Genomic DNA, 20,303 nt, shown 5'->3' on the forward strand with positions numbered 1-20,303 from the left:
CTCCCATCTTCTCCTATCATCTTGGATCTTCCCCTCCCACTTTCAAATCTCTTACTAACTCTTCCTTCAGTTAGTCCTGACGAAGGGTCTCGGCCCAAAACGTCAACTGTATCTCTTCCTAGAGATGCTGCCTGGCCTGCTGCATTCACCAGCAATTTTTATGTGTGTTGCTCAAAACTTCCATTACTGGGTGGCAGAATCAGTTCTTCTCCAATTGCATGGGGCTTTCCAGATTTAGCAATGAAAGGTATGAAACACACAAGCCATCAATGTATTGTTGTGAAGTGATATGTTTTGAAGTGTTTTCTGAAAGCTTTCACAAAGTGACTGAAAATAAGCCAAGTTCTTGTTTGTTTTATCAGAGTGCATTCTCTTCAAATGTTCAAGGAAGCTGGACACTTATTGTCTCATTTGAAAAAAAAAATTTTCACACAACACACTATGGCTGCTGTTTGTTGCTTGGTACTGGCATAAATCCCCATCTTAGATTCTCCACGCTATATTTCGGCACTTCTTTTTCATTTGGTCTTGTCATTTTTGTTATGGATTAAAGACCATGGTCAATCACCTGTTTAAGTCCAACCTCAAGCACTGCGATCAATAAAGGGCAAAGTTATGACATCATCATAGCTCAGGCAAAAACTAATTCTCTGCCTAAAAGGTACATAAAGTGGGGCAGCAATCTCAGTTGAGTCATAGGCTTGAGAAATGCAGTCAAGACCATTCAAAAGGGCAGATCCTAAACTTTACTCCACTGAATGCCATACCCTAATTCCCAGGAACTGTCACTACATGAAACACTGACGTACAGCATTAAAATAAAAATAATTAAAGGCACAGGTATTCTGAATTTGGATGAACGCTATTACTGAAAAGATTAGACCTTCTTATTTCTCTAACAGAGAATAATTAAGAATAAAGATAGCTCTCTGACCTATCTTAGCCAGTAGATTGTAAACTCAGTGCATTAGTTATCAAATCATTAGAATGTGTGTCAATCACTTTCGCACCATTGAACAAACACCTGAAGGGCTTGAAACAATTTTACCATATCAGAATCCGAACACAATCTTTAAAATAGAGTCCATTTCTCTGCGGTGCTGCCTGACTTAACTTCTGATCCAACACCAAGATATTTCAGGAATCTGACATTCATTTACAGTAGTAATCACTTATTTGTTTAAAAACAAATCTACAGTACCTTAAAGGAACTGTGCTTGTATTTATATAAAATATCACAATACATTTAGTCACTCAATCTGAATCATGCATTACAGAAAGCCCATTCCTTTCAGGATAAGTTTTGAGTTAAAGCATAAACAAAAACAGTCCAGTTTAGTCATAGTACACTTATTTGAATAATGATTGCAACCACATACTTGTCTATTTTAAGATAATCTCTTAATTGCTGATTTTCATACTAGAACAAATGCAAAGTTATATCATAGGATGAAAGCAATTGTTATGAAGAGGTAACAAAGTAAACAGGAAAATTTCAATAAAGGTTATCTATATGGACATCAGAAAGCATTTGCTAAAGTGCCTCATTTAAGCTTTAGCCTCTGGAATTTAAAACAAATTATTGGCCTAGTTACAAATTTTACAAAGGCACAGTATACATAAAGGTAGCACGGTTGCTAATTCACTAGAATACCACATCTATGCTATGGAATGAATGATCGAATGAATGAAATTTACTTCGGTCAGTACAAACATAACAAAAAGCATAATTTTCAACGATGATTTCATAACTATGATTTCCTAGGACAAAATTACAACAAAAAACACAGATATTCTTTAAAACAGACCGAAAGGGTGTAGGCTGAAACCACAGCTTATTACGCCTACCTCTCTTATTTATACAATAACATATTTGGCGTCAATCATCACATCAAAACAAAAAATTTCATAATCTTTTAACATAAAATCCAATTCCAAGTATCATTTATTTACATTACTCCCATTCATTTTAAATCATGTATTTTATATTTGTTCATTAAATTTTTTCATTTTTTTTAAACTTAAGTGTGGTGCATGTTTTTAAATTCTCACTACAACTGTTCCATCGATTTACCCCTCTGACTGAAATACAATGATTTTTTCATTTGTTCTTATTCTTTGTTTTTGAAATGTACATGTTCCTCTCAAATCATGTTGACTTTCTCTCATTTTAAACAACCTTTAGATACTTTGTGGTAGCTGTCCATTTTTTACTTTATACACAATTTGTATTATTTTAAAATCTACAAAATCTCTGAATTTTGAAGTGTTTAGTTGAATAAATAGCGAATTGGTTGGCTCGTAATAACTTGTCTTATTTACAATTCGTATGACTTTCTTCTGGAATAGAAAAATTGAGTTTGTATTTGTTTTGTATGCATTTCCCCATACTTCTACACAGTAAGTCAGGTATGGGACTATAAGTGAACAGTATAATGTATACAAAGATTCCTGATTTAAGAAATCTTGCACTTTGTACAGTATTGCAATAGACGTCGACATTTTTGTTTTGACATAATTTCTATGTGGTTTCCAGCTTAATTTATTATCTATTACCACTCCTAAAAATTTTGTTTCAGATACCTTATCAATTTCAACATCATTTATTCTAAGTTTACTATATGAGTTTGGTACACGGTTTCCAAATATTATGAATGGTATATCGACCTCACAGGGAGGACAGTACAAATTCATTAGAAAAGTACTCTGGACTTAGAAGACAGGTTCTTCTCTCCTTATTTTTTTCCAACTCCAATCACATCACAGATCAGACACGAACTCATGAAATAGCAAAATACTTTAATTAGGCAAATTGTGGGTGGGGCATTCCATTTGTGGTAGCAATTAAGTTGAGGCACAGCATCTCCTTCTATCTGCATGCAATTTTATAGGGCACTTGGCTTTTCCCCAAAGTTGTCTTCACCTCCTTGAGCAATTTTTGAAAGCCAAGAATTGGAAACAGGTGTAGCCTTCCTACCAGTATGTGATATTCAAATAACCAAATTTGCTTCCTTGTACTGAGATGGCTGCCTCCACTCTGGCATACTTCCATTAAACATCATACACTGCTGAAATTTGGATCTGATCAACCACAGCTCATCCAATTCAAATAAATGTATTTTGAATTGGTATGCTTCATGTTTAAATGAGTTCAAGTGGTGGGGGGGGGGGAGAGAAAATGAACTGCATTTTAATCATTTCTATGTACTTTTACAATGGCAATCATTTGCTTATAAAGCCATGCCTGCTTTTAAACATCTAAAAGGCACTGTGATTGTCAAAAAAAATGCAATGCAAAGGAGATCTTCAGCAATTCAATTTAGGGGTTTTCAACAGGGCAACAATATTTCCACAACCAATCTTCAAGCTATTCAGGTGCAGTGTCCAACAATAACCAGTGTGCAAAGACATTATAATTATTTTAAATATCATCCTAAACTAACTTGTCATAATTAAAGTTGCTAAAAAAAAAAGGCATTCTCCTGAAATCAAAAACATTCTGGGTATTCAGTTAATCTGCTATTAGCTTGCCATTGAGAAGAACTGCTTCCAGAGAAATTGAGTCAAGTGAATATTGCAACAGGGAACCTGCAAAGCTTTGAAGTTGGAATCCCAAGTACTACCCTCAGGGTCGGAGAGCAATATATCACAGACTCAAGCCCTTTAACCCAACCAATCCATGCCAACCACAGTGCCTACTTGCTTTGTGCAATGTAACAGTTTACCAGCAAAGGAATTCTGCATCATCCCTCCATGCGATGATTTTTTTCATTTCCTTTTTCCTGGACATTTCTTTCAGTCCCAATGAATGAAGGAACACAATGAACATTTCAAAAGAGTGTGAATGACAATCATATATATTGTGTTTTCTTGCATCCTTCCTTTGTTAAAATTCCACAGAAGAACGTGTGAATTACGATAAATATTTTCTGCATATATATGAAGTGGAGTTAGCATGTTAATCTTTGTTAGATACATAGCTATCAGGCGTACTTCTCCAAAATATGCAACAATACAAGAGCACATCTTACATTGTTCTATTTAAATGGTCAATTTAACCATTTAAACATTTTACAAAACAGCTGGTTTGTTTATAAAGCCACATTTATAGATCACAGAAAACAAGAGCTCCAATATGTTTTTAATCCCTATGATATTATTTCTAATTGAAAACTATAGCTTGAAGTTATCTTGGTAACACTGCAGTGCAGGTTGATGCTATGTGGAGAGCTTAAATGTGAAAGTATCAGTGAGACGGGACGAGATCACACAGCAATCCAGTCATCATCGCTGCAGAACCAAACTGCACTGCAGTTTTGTCCCAGACTGGTTTGGATACAGTCAGGTTGCAGCCCTGAGATATATGTGTGTGTGTGTGTGTGTGTGTGTGTGTGTGTGTGTGTGTGTGTGTGTGTGTGTGTGTGTGTGTGTGTGTCTCTCTCTCTCTCTCTCTCTCAAAATGTAACACCAGAAAATTGAGGGTATTCAACTTTTAACCAAAACTCATTTATTCTGTGCAAAAATGGAAGAGTTCATTATCATTACAAGAGGACAAGAATATAAAAAGCAAGAACGTAATGCTGAGGCTTCTTAGGCATTGGTCAGATTGCACCTGGAGTACTTGTGAGCAGTTTTGGGCCCCTTACCAAAGAAAAGGTGTACTGGCATTAGAGAGGATCCAGAGGAGGTTCACCAAAATGATCCCAGGAATGAAAATGAGAAGCATTTGATGGCCCTGGGGCTGTACTAGTTGGGAGTTTAGAAAAATGAGAGGGAATCTCATTGAAATCTATCAAATACTGGAAGGTTTATACAAGGTGGATGTGGAGAGGATGTTTCCGTAATAGGGGAGTCTAGGACCAGAAGGCACAGCCTCAAAATAAAGGGAGGTCCATTTAGAATAGTAATGAGGAATTTCTTTAGTCCAAGGGTGGTGAATCTGTGGAATTCATTGTCACAGGTACCCAAGTAATTGGGTACCTTCAAAGCAGAGGTTGATAGGCTCCTGATTAGTCAGGGCATCAAAGGTTACAGGGAGAAGGCAGGAGAATGGGGTTGAGAGAGATAGTCAATCAGCCTTGATGGAATGGTGGAGCAGACGATGAGCCAAATGGCCTAATTCTGCTCCTATGTCATATGGTCTTACAGAAAAATTTACATAATCAACCCCATAGCACAGTAGCGAAATATGAAGCCACAGTTATACTCTGCCCTCAAGAGTTGTACATTCAGTTCTCTTCTTGTTTATCAATCTTTTTTCCATAGGTATAAACACACAATCTTGATATATTCAGCATGTGTTATTGTGAAATGTAAGCAGCTTTCCCAGACACATCAAGGGAAAAAAAAACAAAAAAACAAAAAAAACAAAAAAAAAAAAATCGGTATTCCAACCATTGTTCTTTTTCTGTCTTTGCAGTTCTGCACAGCTCAGAACAACATCCTGCCCCATTGTTGCCTGTCCTCTCCTACATCACAACCATGACCAAATTTCAAATGTACTCCCGCGACTGAGAAAATTCGGGGCATTCTGACTGTGAAAGCCACTGCATAAATCCAACCATTTTTTTCTCACATACAAAAGATCACAATGACTGAAAACACGTATATATATCTCTCATTTAATATTTCAAAAATAGCAAGGGTATTATCACATTGCTGTTTGCGTGAGCTTACTGCGCGCAGTTTGGATTCTGCAGTTCATACATGAAGACAATAATCGCAGTTCAAACGTATTAATGAACTTGATTGTGCAACATCAGGTTAAACTGGCTGCAGATACAAATAGCAAGCAGCAGTTGCAAAGTCTGACAGGTTTGTTGGGTTTGTTGTGTAATGAGAGATATCTAGCAGTGCAGTAAAACTGGCAGCTCTAGTCATATTCCCAATGCTAATCAGAAGAAAAGGAGATGAAAGTGTTGGGTATGTTATATAATGCATTAGCCCTCTGCCGCACAAGTATACATCACACATTAACAGATAATGTAACTAGCCTGGAACAAGTTGCAGACATGAAATTTGAAACTGGCAGAAAACTTGCTTGCTACTGGCAGTTATCACGATACTTTAATTTCCCCCATAAGTTTATGGGTAACAGATGGCAGACATCATTGCTAGGGAGATATGCTGAGACTTATAAACAGAGCTGGCATTTTAATAGTGGGTAAAGGCATCATGCTCTTATCATTGTTACCATTGTTTATCTGCCTTCTTCACTGCATATAATTTCAACCAAGGAAGAAACTTTGAATTACACTAAAGTCATCCCTAATAATATTAATGATTTGTTAAGCACTACAACATAGAAATCTAAGTATTCACTGTGGCCATAAGGACTTATGAATGGGGGCATTCAAATAGCTTTTCTTTTGGATATCTTTGTTTTTTCAGGTCACAAATGCTTTGAGTACAGTTGACTTCCCTGTGACTTAGCTAAGAATGAGCAACATTTTATTTTAAAACTAGTCTTGTAAAATACTTACTGGAAAATGACAACTGTCCCCAAAAATTTTTTAAATATACAAATAGTCACAAAAAATTAACCTTAAAAAATTCAGTGATAAGAGGATTTTACCATAAGAGGGATGGAGAAAGGAAATTTCCATATAAATCTGATGTTCTTTAAGGGCTCTGTTCATTAAGCTCCTCTTAAAATCATCTTAAGAAGGTTTTAATCCAACAAATATTCTAATCATGACTGAAAATTCCAGGAAATTGCACCAGGATAAACAATATATTTCTATAGATTTCATATGGGCTGTTATATAGAACGAGGCAGCAGTGGCCAGTCACTTAGACATAAGGAATACAAGGAGTAGGCCATCCGGCCCATCGAGCCTGCCCCACCATTCAATGAGATCATGGCAGATCTGTCCGTAAACTCAGCTCCATCTACCTGCCTTTTCCCCATAACCCTTAATTCCCTTACTATATAAAAACCTATCTAACTGTTTCTAAAATATATTTAGTGAGGAAGCCTCAACTGCTTCCCTGGGCAGAGAATTCCACACATCCACCAATCTCTGGGAAAAACAGTTTCTCCTCATCTCCGTCCTAAATCTTGAGGGAATGTTCCCTAGTTCTTATGATCCAAACTTGTCCCAACATATCAATGTTGCTTTTGCTTTCATGCATTTTTAAAATTCTTTTTCTCAGAAATACAGGCTGTTCCCAGGTAATAAACAGGCTGAGGTTTTACAGAATCACTAAGCCAACTTTATTTATGAGTCAGAAAACACACAAAAACCAAACGCACTTAAAGGATTGATAAGAAAGAACAAATAGTGAAGTGGAAGGAGAGAGGAAACTAGTTCTGTTGTCTGTAGAATCAAATATGTGTGCGTACCTCAGGGATTTGAATGTAATAATATTATGTAAGCTTATCATCTGTACAGATATCCATAAGTTGGGTGTTTGTAACCTGGAGATAGCTTTATTTACCTCAACTAATTTTAAGGCGCTGTGGGCACATGGCCAAGTGGTTAAGGCATTGGACTAGCCACCTGAAGGTCGTGAGATCGAGCCCCAGCCGAGGCAACGTGTTGTGTCCTTGAGCAAGGCACTTAATCACACATTGCTCTGCGACAACACTGGTGCCAAGCTGTATGGTTCCTAATGCCCTTCCCTTGGACAACATTGGTGTTGTGGAGAGGGGAGACTTGCAGCATGGGCAACTGCTGGTCTTCCATACAACCTTGCCCAGGCCTGCGCTCTGGAGAGCGAAGACTTTCCAGGCACAGATCCGTGGTCTCTCAAGACTAACGGATGCCTTTACTTTACTGTAATTTTAAGGCAGCAAGTTCCAGATTCTGCCCATAGATTGCATATTGGACTTATTGGTGACAATTAGTTTACACAGCCTCTCGCTTTGCTTTATACCACAATTGAAAATGGCTCCTCTATGTCTACCCCATCAAGCTTAGTTATTATACCGCTATTATGTCACCCCAATGACGGGGTTAGACCAGCCCTAGAAAACAACTCGCAAGGTGTTTAATCAAATCCAAACGCACAAAGTTATTGCAGCTCCTGGTTATATATATGGATTTCGGCAGTCCCACACAACATAATATTACTGTCCTGATGGTGATATTATGCAAGTAAATTCAAGATTGTTCACTTTCGCTTTCATTAAACAAGGGTAAAGAAGAATGAAATAATTGTTACTGCGGATCCAATGTAGCACAAAAAAAAAGACAAAAACCACAGTAAGAAGAAGTCCACAATAAATGTGAAACACACAGGATAGCTTATATAGATAAATTGATTTCATGCCCATAAAATGACACAAGGCACAGAAGTGTCTGCACACAAGGTAACTGACAGGAAATGATAAAGTAGTGGTGGTCCGGGGTGTGGTGCAGTGCGGTGGGTTGGTGGGTGGAGGTTGATCAGCCTAACTGCTTGGGGAAAGCAACACTTCACCTGTGAGTCGGCTGGGGTGATATGATGCAGCTTTCTATATAGTGACGAGACTCGACGCAGACTGGGAGATCATTTTGCTGAGCACCTACGCTCTGTCTGCCAGAGAGAGCAGGATCTCCCAGTGGCCACACATTTTAATTCCACGTCCCTTTCCCATTCTGATATGTCTATCCACGGCCTCCTCTACTGTCAAGATGAAGCCACACTCAAGTTGGAGGAACAACACCTTATATTCCGTCTGGGTAGCCTCCAAACTATTGGCATGAACATTGACTTCTCAAACGTCTGCTAATGCCCCACCTCCCCCTCGTACCCCATCCGTTATTTATTTATTTATATACACACATTCTTTTTCTCTCTCTCCTTTTTTCTCCCTCTGTCCCTCTCACTATACCCCTTGCCCATCCTCTGGGTTTCCCCCCTCCCCCTTTCATTCTCCCTAGGCCTCCTGTCCTATGATCCTCTCATATTCCTTTTGCCAATCAACTGTCCAGCTCTTAGTTCCATCCCTCCCCCTCCTGTCTTCTCCTATCATTTCAGATCTCCCCCTCCCCCTCCCACTTTCAAATCTCTTACTAGCTCTTCTTTCAGTTAGTCCTGACGAAGGGTCTCGGCCCGAAACGTCGACTGTACCTCTTCCTAGAGATGCTGCCTGGCCTGCTGCGTTCACCAGCAACTTTTGTGTGCGCTGCTTGGGGAAAGTAGCTGTTTTTAAGTCTGGAAGTCCTGGAGAGGATGCTACGTAGCCTCCTCCCTGATGGGAGTGGAACAAACGGTCCATTAGCAGAGTGGGTGAGATCCATCATGGTGTTACTGGGTCTTATCCAGCATCTTTCTGTACGAGTCTGGTACCCTCTCAAGAGTACCAGACTGTTTAGAAAACAAACTTCTCCAAATAAGCCACTAGAAAGGAAAACCCACTGTAACAAATTTGGTGGGGGGGGGCAGAGTGGGGTGGGAAATGAACACCAGTCTATTCATCCTATCTTAAAAAAAGACTTGCAGTTCTGAAATTCTCCTCAAGATCTTCTTCCCACTTCAGACTGTTGTATTTCTTTTTTAAAAAGTTACCAAAACTGAATAGTACAGTTAAATATAGCCTGTTCAGTATTCACTTAACATGATCACTCTGTTTTCCAATTCTATCCCTGCAGAAAGGACTCACAATGTTTGGGTTGCATATTTTTCATGACCTTATTAACCTGTGTTGCTACTTTCAAATAAGACTCCCACAAAATGTTCAACTCAGAGCTGGAAGCATTCTCTGTTTTGAAGGAAAATTGGCATAAAGTTTTCTTGCTCAATTTCCTGATTCGCCTCATGTCACTATACCCAAATAGCTAATCTTTACTATCAAGGAGCACAGCAGTGTTTAGGGTAATAAATGCAATGCCAGTCACAACTCCCTTTAAGCAAGCTGGAAATTTCAAAAGCTGCATATATTAACAAAAGGTACTGAACCCAAAATGTTTCTTCTTCCACAGATGCTGCTCGACCTGAGGAAGTGTTTCCACAATTCTCTATTTTCACTGTCCTGTATACAATGCCAGCCAGCAGTCCTGGTGAATGCCAGATTTCTACTGAGAGCCAAGATGTGGCCACCGCAGTGCAGTAGTTAAGGGTTGCTGCCTCAAAGATCTTGGGACTGAGGTTCAACCCCAACATCCAGCGCTGTCTGTGTGAGGCTTGCACATTCTCCCTGTGACTACATGGGGTTTTTTTTCCCCTCACGCATCCTGAAGAACTGTCAGTGGGTAACTGGCTCCTGTAAACAGACAGGTGACAGAAAGAATCAAGAGACATGAATTGGCATGCTAGAGAATGGGTTGCAGGGAATGAAGAAGGGGAAATGGGACCAAAGAGATTAGTCTGCAGGGAGCCAACATTGACCCACTGGGTCAAATGGCCTCATCATGTTTTGTAGTAAGAAAATAACTGGGCAGGAGTCCCATGCCTGGCAAGTGTAAAAGAACAACTGGGCTGTGCAACACTAGCATAGGGAGGTAGACCAAATAAACACTGATGTTAAACTCAATTCAAAAAAGGCACATCTGAACATCATTATTGAACTATTTACCTTAGTTCAATAAAATAATGAGCTCTTTTGTTTTGACATTTTCAAAGAAACAATGTAATAGTTAAAGCAAAATGACTACACTTATAATGATTAGCTCATACAGCATAATTTTACACAATCAAATGAACCAGTCTTTCAAAGTTGTACTTTAACCTCAACTAAGATCCAAGCACTTAATAAAATAAACAGAATCTCTCATTGTAGAAGAGCTCCAAGTGGGACTTCACATAGAAAAAAATGAAATCATACCTGGCCTGGATCTCTACTGTCTCTAAGCAAACAATGATTCATAGCGGAATCAAATAAATGCCCTCAACTTCTCAAACTTCGGCCAATCAGTGAAAATTTTCCTCCAGATTTCCATTCCTCTGGCTCTGAATTAATATCTTTCATCAATTTATCTCAATCTTCATCCTTGTGGAATCTCAATGATGTCTGGGAGACCCATTTCGTGCTCCTCCCAATCCTATTTAATCTGAACTACTGACCAATTTCTCTAGTCACCGTGTTAACTACTTGCGGCTCAATCTCATTGGGAACTACACTCCTCTCCTTCAACTCTGGCTTTATCAAGAAAAGCTCCCACCTTCTCCTCCTGTGCCCCTGCATAATCCTTCTAGCTACCACACCACCTTTTAAGAATTCTGTGTTTAAATCCCTACAAACAGATTTCCATTGCCACCACAATAATTTTTAACCATAGTTACAAATAATATTTTTTAGTGAATGGGACGAAAGTGAACTAATCCTACCTTCATAACTGATCGCCAACACTTCTCCACTCTTTCCCTACCAGTGTTCTCAGCCCTCACACAATAAATCACTGGTAGTAGATTTTCTTCATGCTCCTCTATTCATTTAAAAAGGATCTATCCTCATCTGATTCTCAGCTATGTGCTGCCTCAGTGATATCTCCCGAAAAGTTTCAATCTGCACACTGCTGATACTTAGTCCTAGTTAACCACCATATTACATACTTTTCACCAACTTTTACTCATGTTCATCTGGATTTTTTTTTAAATCCTCCTTTCAAATACTGGGAAGGCCAAACCATGCTTCTTAATCCCTGCAACAAACGCTGTTCATTTGCCATTGAATCCCTCTCTCACCTGTAACAGGCTGAATCTGGGTATTGACAAACTTGGAGTCACAGAGCAGGGAAACAGACCCTTCATCAGTGCCAACTGTGTTGCCCGGCGACCTATTCCCATCTGTTGCATTTAGCTCTTAGGCCTCCAAATCCCTCCTACCATGTTCTTACCTGGAAGCCTTTTAAATGTTGTCAACGTACCTGCCTCAACCACCATCACTGGCAGCTCATTCCAAATATGCACCACCCTTTCTGTGAAGATGCTGCCCCCAATATCCCTTTTAAATCCCTCACCTCTGACCTTGCCTCTTTTTTTTAAAGCACCTGTTCCCTAGGAAGAAAAGCTATGTACTTTCACACAGTCTACAACGTTTGTATACTCATCATGGTCTTATATACCTGTATCAGGTCAACTCTCAATCTTATAATGTTACAGTCTCCTAGTCTATGCAGCCTGTCCAGTAACTCAAGTAACATCCTGACAAATTGTTTCCACACCATTTTTAGTAACATATTCATTATAATGGTAACCAAAATAAGCTCAATGTTTCAAATGCAGCCTCAGCAATGATTTATATAACTGCATCATAATTTCCAAACACTCAGTCCCCTAATTGACAACACCAGCAAGCCAAACACATTCTTCACCACCCTATTCTTCAGCAAACTATGCATTCCTTGCTCCTGTTGCATAACACTCCCCATGGCCTCCATTCACTGTACAAGTCTCATCCTGGTTTGATCCCTCAAAATCTCTGCAATGACCTCTGCCTTTTCTTCTCCAGCTTCCCACAAGATCAGAGAATGCATTAGGCCAGGCCCTGGAGATTTATCCACTTTATTTCAGTGTAATTTTTCCCATTTCCTTAACCCATTGTTTTTCCCCACAGCAAAAACTGAAGAGAAATATTCATTAAAGATCTCACCCTTTGGCTCCACACACACAGATGGCCACATTGATCTATTTTCTCCCAAACCACCTCTTTACTCTTAGTATACCTGTAGACTCTTAGGATTTTGCATTCATCTTGCCTGCCAGATCCTCCTGTTGCCTTTCTAATTTCTCTTTCCCATTCCTACATCTCTTGTTGTCATCAAGAAAGTCACTAACTCCCAAATGCTTAAGTGCACTGTATGCCTCCCTCTTTTTCTTTAGCAAAGCCTCAAAATCTTTTGTCATCCAAAGGTTCCTGAAACCTGCCAACATTGCCCTTCATCCTAACAGTAACATGCAGGCCCTGAGCTCTTGACAGTCACACTTGTGAAGGCCTTGCATCTGGTTTCCTGCAAACATTCCCACCCAAACAACCACATCAAGCTTCCACCTACTGGCTCCAAAATTTGCACTGTCCCAGTTCAGGACCTTAACTGGGTCATATTGTTTGCCATAGCTATTTTAAAACTAATTGAATTATGGTCACTGGGCCCAAACTGTTTGTCAATAGACTCTTCAACCACTTGCTCCAACTCATAATAAGATCAACTAAGAAAATCAACCCATAACCGTTCAAGCCTCATCTCACCAACCCTCAGCTGCTCAGAATCTCAGTTCTCAAGTTTATTCCCGAAAATTACCTGCACTTCCATCATCCTTTCTGCAATGGAAGAGTTATTTAAAACTTGAATACAGGTGTCTCCCGCTTTTCGAACGCTCGCTTTACGAAACCTCACTGTTACGAAAGACCTACATTAGTACCCTGTTTTCGCTAACAGAAGATGTTTTCACTGTTACAAAAAAATCAGCACACGAAAAAAAAAATCAGCACACGATAAAAGGCAGCACGCACCCCGAGCAGCCGCTCTCCCCCGGATATGGAACTGCATTCTCCCCGGCATTGCTTAAACACGTGTCTGTGAGCAGCCATTTGCAAGATGAGTTCTAAGGTATCGGAAAAGCCGAAAAGAGCTCGTAAGGGTGTTATACTTAGCGTAAAACTAGACATAATTAAGCATTTTGATCGTGGTGAACGAAATAAGGACTAAGTGAGTTTGGCTTACGGAAGCTGATGAAGATGATGTTGAGCAGGTTTTGGCATCCCATGACCAAGAACTGATAGATGAAGAGCTGATGCAATTGGAAGAGGAAAGGATAACAATCGAATCCAAGTGAGTAATGATAAAGTACGACTTTAATTTTGAAGGGTACGTCAGTTTAGGGGATATTTGCAAGATGGTTTGAGTGCTTACAGAGAACTGTATGATCTAAAAATGCGCGAGGCTCAGCAGTCAAGCAAGCCTTCCACATCAGCCACAGCAGACGACAAACCTTGACCTTCGACATCGAGGCGGGCAGCCATAGGAGAAGATGAGCTGCCTCCTCTAATGGAAACAGATGACGAAATGACACCCCAGTGTCCCACCACCCCAACAGCCAGGCCGCGGAGATATACCGATTTGCAGAGGAATGCAGCAGTAGCCAGGAGACACACAGCACATCTTTAAGAGAAAAGCCGAAATAAACATGCTAATTTATTAGGTGCCGCCTGACACGTAACTGTTGGCCCAGATCAGAGGTGACACAATCGGCTCTGATCTGGGCCGACAATTACGTGCCAGGCGGCACCTAATTAATAAGCATGTTTATTTTGGCTTTTTTCTTAAAGATGTGCTGGATGCGTCCCGGCTACCGCTGTACCATTGCATGCTTCGCGGCAATGTATCGCTCCGTGGCCTGGAGGGTGGGGGCCACTGCCCCACCCAAACTCCAACAAGTCTAACACACCATCATCAGTGTGCTCCGCACTTTCCCAATTCCGGTAAGTGATACTACACTGTACATACATTATTTCTCCCTTATATCGGCTGTGTATTTTTTACGTGTTATTTGGTATGATTTGGCAGCTTCATAGCTTAAAGGTTACTGGAGAGCACTTGCACCGTGTTTTGCCGACAGTGCTTGTGTGAGATTTTCGCTACGGAGAACAGCTCAGGCAATGATTGTGGAAAAGTATTATGACTTTATATAAACTGCGTATTAATCATATCATTCCTGCTTTTACTAAATGTTACTGTTATTTTAGGTCTTATGTGTTATTTGGCATTATTTGAAACCTGTACTTAAAGCTTCCGATATTCTGCCCTAATAGTTTTAATAAATATTCCAGCTTTATATGGAAGTGTTTCTATCACAGGATATTTACCTGCAATAACACGGTTCAAAGGTTATAGAAATATGTCATTTTAGTTGGAAGCAACATCAAGCTCATGCACATTCTCCGACATAGAACTGTAGGGTATTTACACACATTGACTCGTTATATAATTGCTAACAGCTTACCGGTTCAGTGTCAAATTATTTTCTTATTGTTCTCATTGTGAAGCAAATTTCTTCTTTCCCTAGGAGGAGAAATAATATTTTAATAAGATTAAAAAAACCATTATGGCTCAGCTCCTTTTAATGAGATTGAAAGAAAATATTGACATCAGCTTTGTCAAAAACTTACCACTATATTATACTGACTTTTCAAGGAAATGTTATTTTCTCATGCTTCATAAAAGGATGGCCAACCAAATACATACCTTGAGTTCCAATGAAACATTAGGATTCAACAAAAATATCTGCTGCACGATACCCTTTTATCAGATATCACACATAACTATCAATGCCCTAAAGCTTTACTTCCCAAGCTATAGTAAAATCCATCCCTTCCAAATTGTTTGTTACTTCCGAACTAGTAATCTCTGCAAATTTGAAAGTTAATAATCTGATATTGAGTTGAATGATAAAGAAGGCGCCACTCAGTGAAAGGAAATTAAGTTGCCTGAAATAGTTCATGCATTTATTTTATGTAACAATGCTTCAGTCTAAAAGTTACTTTGAAATAATTTGATGCTGCCTTTTGACTAAAATCATGCAATGGAAAGAAAAGACAGTGCTTCAGGTTTGTCCACGCCTGACAATTCTAAAGAAGAAACAAAAACCCTAATAATTTGTGACTGGAATATGAACAGCATTATTGGCCAGAGAAAATCCAGTTATCACCACCCCACCCCCACCATACACCGACTTTCAATGGCATTGTTATCACTCAATCCCTCACTGAGGCTTATCTTTGACTAGAAACTGAACTGGGGGTCACCATATATACAATGCAGCTACAAGAGGAGGCTTGGAACTCTGCAGCAGATACTCACCTTCTAACTCCACAAAGCCTGCCCTCCGTCCACAAGAATCAAGTCAGAATGTGATGGATTACTCTCCACTTACGTAAATGGGCGCAGCTTCAACAATACTCAAGCAGCTTGACATCGTACAGGACATTTGACACCAGCTCACTACATGGGCACCCACCCAAAACCACTCACGTCGCAACTGAAGCAGAGTAGCTGCAGTTTGCCAAGCTACAGGACACAAGATGACTCCTCAGACAACACCTCCCAAACTCAGACTTTTCACCAGCTAGAACAGCAAGGCAAAAAGCAAGGGCACACCTCCACCTGGAAAGTGACCACCAAGCCACACCATTCCCTCACCATCACTGGATCAAAATCCTGGCATTCCCTCCCCAACAGCATTTGTGAGTACAACACTTCAAGGATTGCAGCAGTTCAGGAATGCAGGTCCTCCATCACCTTCTAAAAGGGCAATAAGGGATAGGCAATTAAAGACTGGTTCAGCCTGCAAAGCGCTTCAATGAATGAAAACTTCATGTAATCTGAATTTATAATAGTGATTAAATTTTAAATATGGACTGTACTTTGTATTGGTTTCCTTCAATTTTCGGTGTTTTCTTTCTTGTGGACAGTTGGCGGGTGGGTGATCTCAATTTTTTGTGTGCGGGGGGAATTGGGGGACTTGGTGCTACTGTCACTGTTCTTTTCTGTGAATGAGGGGGTTGGGGACTGTTATGTGTAGGGGTTGTTAATTGTTATTGTGGCTGTTTTTTGCTGCGGGTGGGGGGGTTAAGGGATTTTTGGGTCTGTGAGTTTTGTTTCTTTTCTTTTCTGCGCTGGTTTGGGGGGGTTGAAAGAGAGTGATGTATTTTCTTTCATCAGCACCCATGGTCGTTCTGTATTTAATAGCTATCTGGAGAAGACAAATATCAGAGTTGCATTATACATGCATCCTTTGGCAAGAAGATGAACCTTTGAACCTTAAATATCACAAGTGAAATTCAACCAAAATATATATTCTGCAATTCAAACTACAAAATTCTAAAAGTCCATGAGTAATTTTATTGAACAAATGAAAAGAAACCAGTGAGTGGAGAGCATAAAACAAACTTGATGAATATTTTGGTTTGCAAATAAACAGGCTTCTTTTGATGTGAAATGGACTCTGCTTCCATGAAGGCTCATTTGTTTAATTTGGTTATGAATGCTTTGCTTTAAACTGATGTAATTGCCAATGAATAAGTAGTGCGGTATATAAAAAAAACATGCCGTGATCATCCAAATTACCGTAAGGAGTTTGAAACCACCTATTTTATGGACTATAAACTTGAACAAGAATTTGAGTTCAAGCAACAAGGGTGTCAGTACAAATAATAACTGCTATCTCTTGCTTTGGCAATTATACATACACTCATCCTTTATAACAATTTAAACCAATTACCAGCAACATTTCACTCGTCAGGCAATTAATTGCACATTGAAACAGATTCCAAAGGACAGGATAACCAAGTCTGTATGCATCAACTAATTCCAAACTTCACCTATTTTCTGGCAGTCATTAAAATCCTGAAACTATTTCAAACAGAATTTTCCAGGAATAAGAGAAATAAAAGGAAGGTGCAGAGGGAGCCTGAGTGATGGCCAGGTCACAGAAAAAGAAACAAAGGAGAGCCTAATGCTTGAATGCTTAGCTTGATAACATAAATTGTAGGGACAAGAACTGAAATGCTGCTATCATCAGCTGTCACTTCTGCAGAATGATACAAAAAAAGGTACAGACAACCAACCACTTGATGTGCCCCATACTGACCTAGATCATTATTTAAAGTGCCAAAGAAACTGTTGCACAGAAGCTGCTTCAACTTTGTGTTCCACTTTTTATATATTGTATTATTCGAGTATTTTCAGTAAAATCTTAACTTCATGTAACTGTTACAGCATCATCAGGTAAATACCTCAATAAATTTGACTGTAAATAGACCTTTTGGTGTGCCCCAAAACACTATTGAAAGGTTTCAAACTCCTTGTTTTTAAGAATGAGTATTTAATTGGGTTGCCAGGGAACTATTATTTATGTATCTATCTTTCTGGATAATTCAGTTATTACCATTAGTCAAGGTTAGTAACTAAACTGAAAATATCAGTTTTTTGTTGTTTTTTTTGAATGCTACAATTTCCACTTGTTAAAATATATATTGGTTAGGTGACAATTTGCAGCATTTCTAGGTGCCCTTGTCATTCAACGAGTTTCTATTTACAGAGTACAGCATTGGTTTGAACGTGACAAGCTTTATATTGCTATGTATTCTGAAGGAAAACAGCTGGAAATAAATAAATTGTAATTTTGCCAAAATTCACAAGTCTTGTGACAGATTGAATTATATGCCAAGATGTTTCTGTTTCACAAGGACATCAACTTCAGCTTGTTTTTAGCAGATAATTATTCTGTCTTTTTAAGCTCTGTCACAGAAAACATTCAAAAGATCCTCCGTACATGTTCTGCCAGCATATTGATCAATGACACCTTGTTTGCTGTGATTCCAAATCAAACTTTGATATCACTAACTTGTTTAAAAAAAACAAGATAAGTTTAGAGAAATTTTAAAAAATGATTGAAGCACGTTCTGCGTTAATACATCATCCAAACAGAACACCACTGCATCAACCTATGGAAATTGGCACTGAGCAACTATATTTAACAACTTCCAGAATTCTCCAAACGTAATAGCAGACATTTCTAAATGCGGTAATCAACTACAAGCCGTATTCCTACAACTTTTAAGCCTACAATAATTTTACAACGTCAAGGCAGGAAAGTATGCATACATATATCCTTCTGATAAACACTAATTATTTCAAAAGCTAATTTGGTAATATTTCAAAGAAAAAAAATTCTTCCTTGTTGATGATGTAAAATTCTGGACCAAAAAAAAGCTTATGGATCTAACTTTTTCTGGGGAATGAAATACCGAAATAGGAAGATTTTAAGCAACCGAAGTATCGAATCACTGCTACGGAGCAAGCAATAATGCAAGATCAGTAAGTATCCTTTGTCAACACAGATAGTATTGGCACCAAGGTTGCACAATCGGCGTCCGAAACCAAAATACTACTTGCACTGTCAACACTACTGTACAAACCGGTTTTCTTCTTTCATATGCCATGTAACATATGCTAAAACCAACCATCTTGCAGCAAGTTCTCTCCATTACCTCCCAAAGAGATCCTTTCAGGAGCACACTTTGGTGAAACATGTATGCGTATCAATTTTTGCAAACATCTACGTGCAACAAAACTAATAAGAAAGCACCATTTGAATTTTTTTCTGCTTTGTCACAATAAATCAATAACCGGGTGGTGTATGCTGCACTTTTGCTGCCCTTGAAACAGCAGCACAAATGTTGCGCTAATTCATACGCTGAGAGGAAAAGAGAAAACAAATGATTCGGTAGTTCCAATCGCCGGTGTCAGTGGCTGGGAGCCGACTTCCTACCTGTCAGGATAGCGCTGCTCCCGTGTTTACATTCAGCTCAGCAAAAAACCACTCAAAGAACCAAGCACGCGCGCACACCCAGCCCGCGTCCACCGCTTCCCATTAAACAGCTTCAAATGGCACCGCGTCAGGAAGAGCGGGGAAAGTAATCATGCATATATGCATGGAACGTTTTATTTTCGAAAAAAAAAGTAATTTCTTACATCAAACAGACAGGAAGATGTGGGCGTACTCCGATGCTCGGTGGATGTGTGGTGGTTGCTGTGGCGATAAGAGTCTGTCCAGCTCAGCTGCCCTCAATCTCTAGTCCCCCCTCATTGCTTTTATCCAGACTTTACTTCTTCCCGTCAAACCTCATAAGACTACATTTAAACTGGGGGGGGGGGAGCATAACAGAAAAGGGAGATGGTAGCGCCGGTTCCCACCGCAAATGCAGCAAGACTTGCAAGGAAGCGAGAGCAGCGCAGGCTATCCCGAGTGTCGGTCCAGAGCACACGCTGCGCTTGACTCCGCTCCGCCACCTTCCAAACCCGGGCAAAGGTTGGACAGCGCGCCCGGCTCGGGGTCCCAGTGCAAGGGCTTCGCTCCGGTGGGAAGCTGCACGCTACAGCGGCCAGGGGGGCAGGACAAAGGGTGCGGAGCCGACACTAAGATGAAAAGAGCAGCGCCGTGCAAGATGCGCGTGCACGACCAAGGTTAATTAATTCTAACTGTAACTCCTCCAGTTGGTGCGAACCCTGCAGACAGAAATGGGAAGTGAAAGAAAGCCAATTGGACAGTCCCCGCGAACAACATGTGACCATTATTACTGGGAAATACGTACGTCACGTCTTACATACCGTATTGAAAAAATCTGTATCCTTGTAGGTTTGGGGTTGTCTTGTATGAAGTGGTTGAATGCAACGAAGTGTTGCAGCATTTTAATAAAGTGATTTCCTCTTCCTGGTCAGTTATGATCCACAATTGAAAGCAAATACATTTTCAGTAAACTTATTGCACTGAAAGGGCAAGAAGAAATGGAAATTTTGGAAATATATGGAAATACTAAAGGTCAGGATTTGTCAGTCTGCTTTGTAGAAGTGGTGCAAAAGGAAGTCCTCAATTTG

At 39.7% G+C, this 20,303-nt stretch overlaps 1 protein-coding gene across 9 annotated transcripts in view; it reads right to left on the reverse strand.

Moving 5' to 3' along the window:
• The window catches only part of plcb4a (phospholipase C, beta 4a), a 572,877-nt gene extending 552,954 nt beyond the window's left edge, over window positions 1-19,923 (reverse strand). For 8 of the 9 annotated variants that reach the window (XM_063056176.1, XM_063056174.1, XM_063056175.1 and 5 more), the window contains exons 1-2: window positions 19,401-19,923; window positions 14,869-14,927 (exon numbers count right to left, since the gene is read on the reverse strand). The gene's annotated coding sequence lies outside the window, so the exon portion shown is untranslated. Of the gene's footprint in view, window positions 1-14,868; window positions 14,928-19,197; window positions 19,255-19,400 lie in introns of those variants that run through there. The other variant, XM_063056172.1, reaches the window with a different exon arrangement.
• Between the last annotated feature and the right edge of the window lie 380 nt (window positions 19,924-20,303).

The sequence above is a fragment of the Mobula hypostoma genome, chromosome 8 (genome assembly GCF_963921235.1).
Source record: "Mobula hypostoma chromosome 8, sMobHyp1.1, whole genome shotgun sequence".
NCBI lineage: Eukaryota > Metazoa > Chordata > Chondrichthyes > Myliobatiformes > Myliobatidae > Mobula > Mobula hypostoma.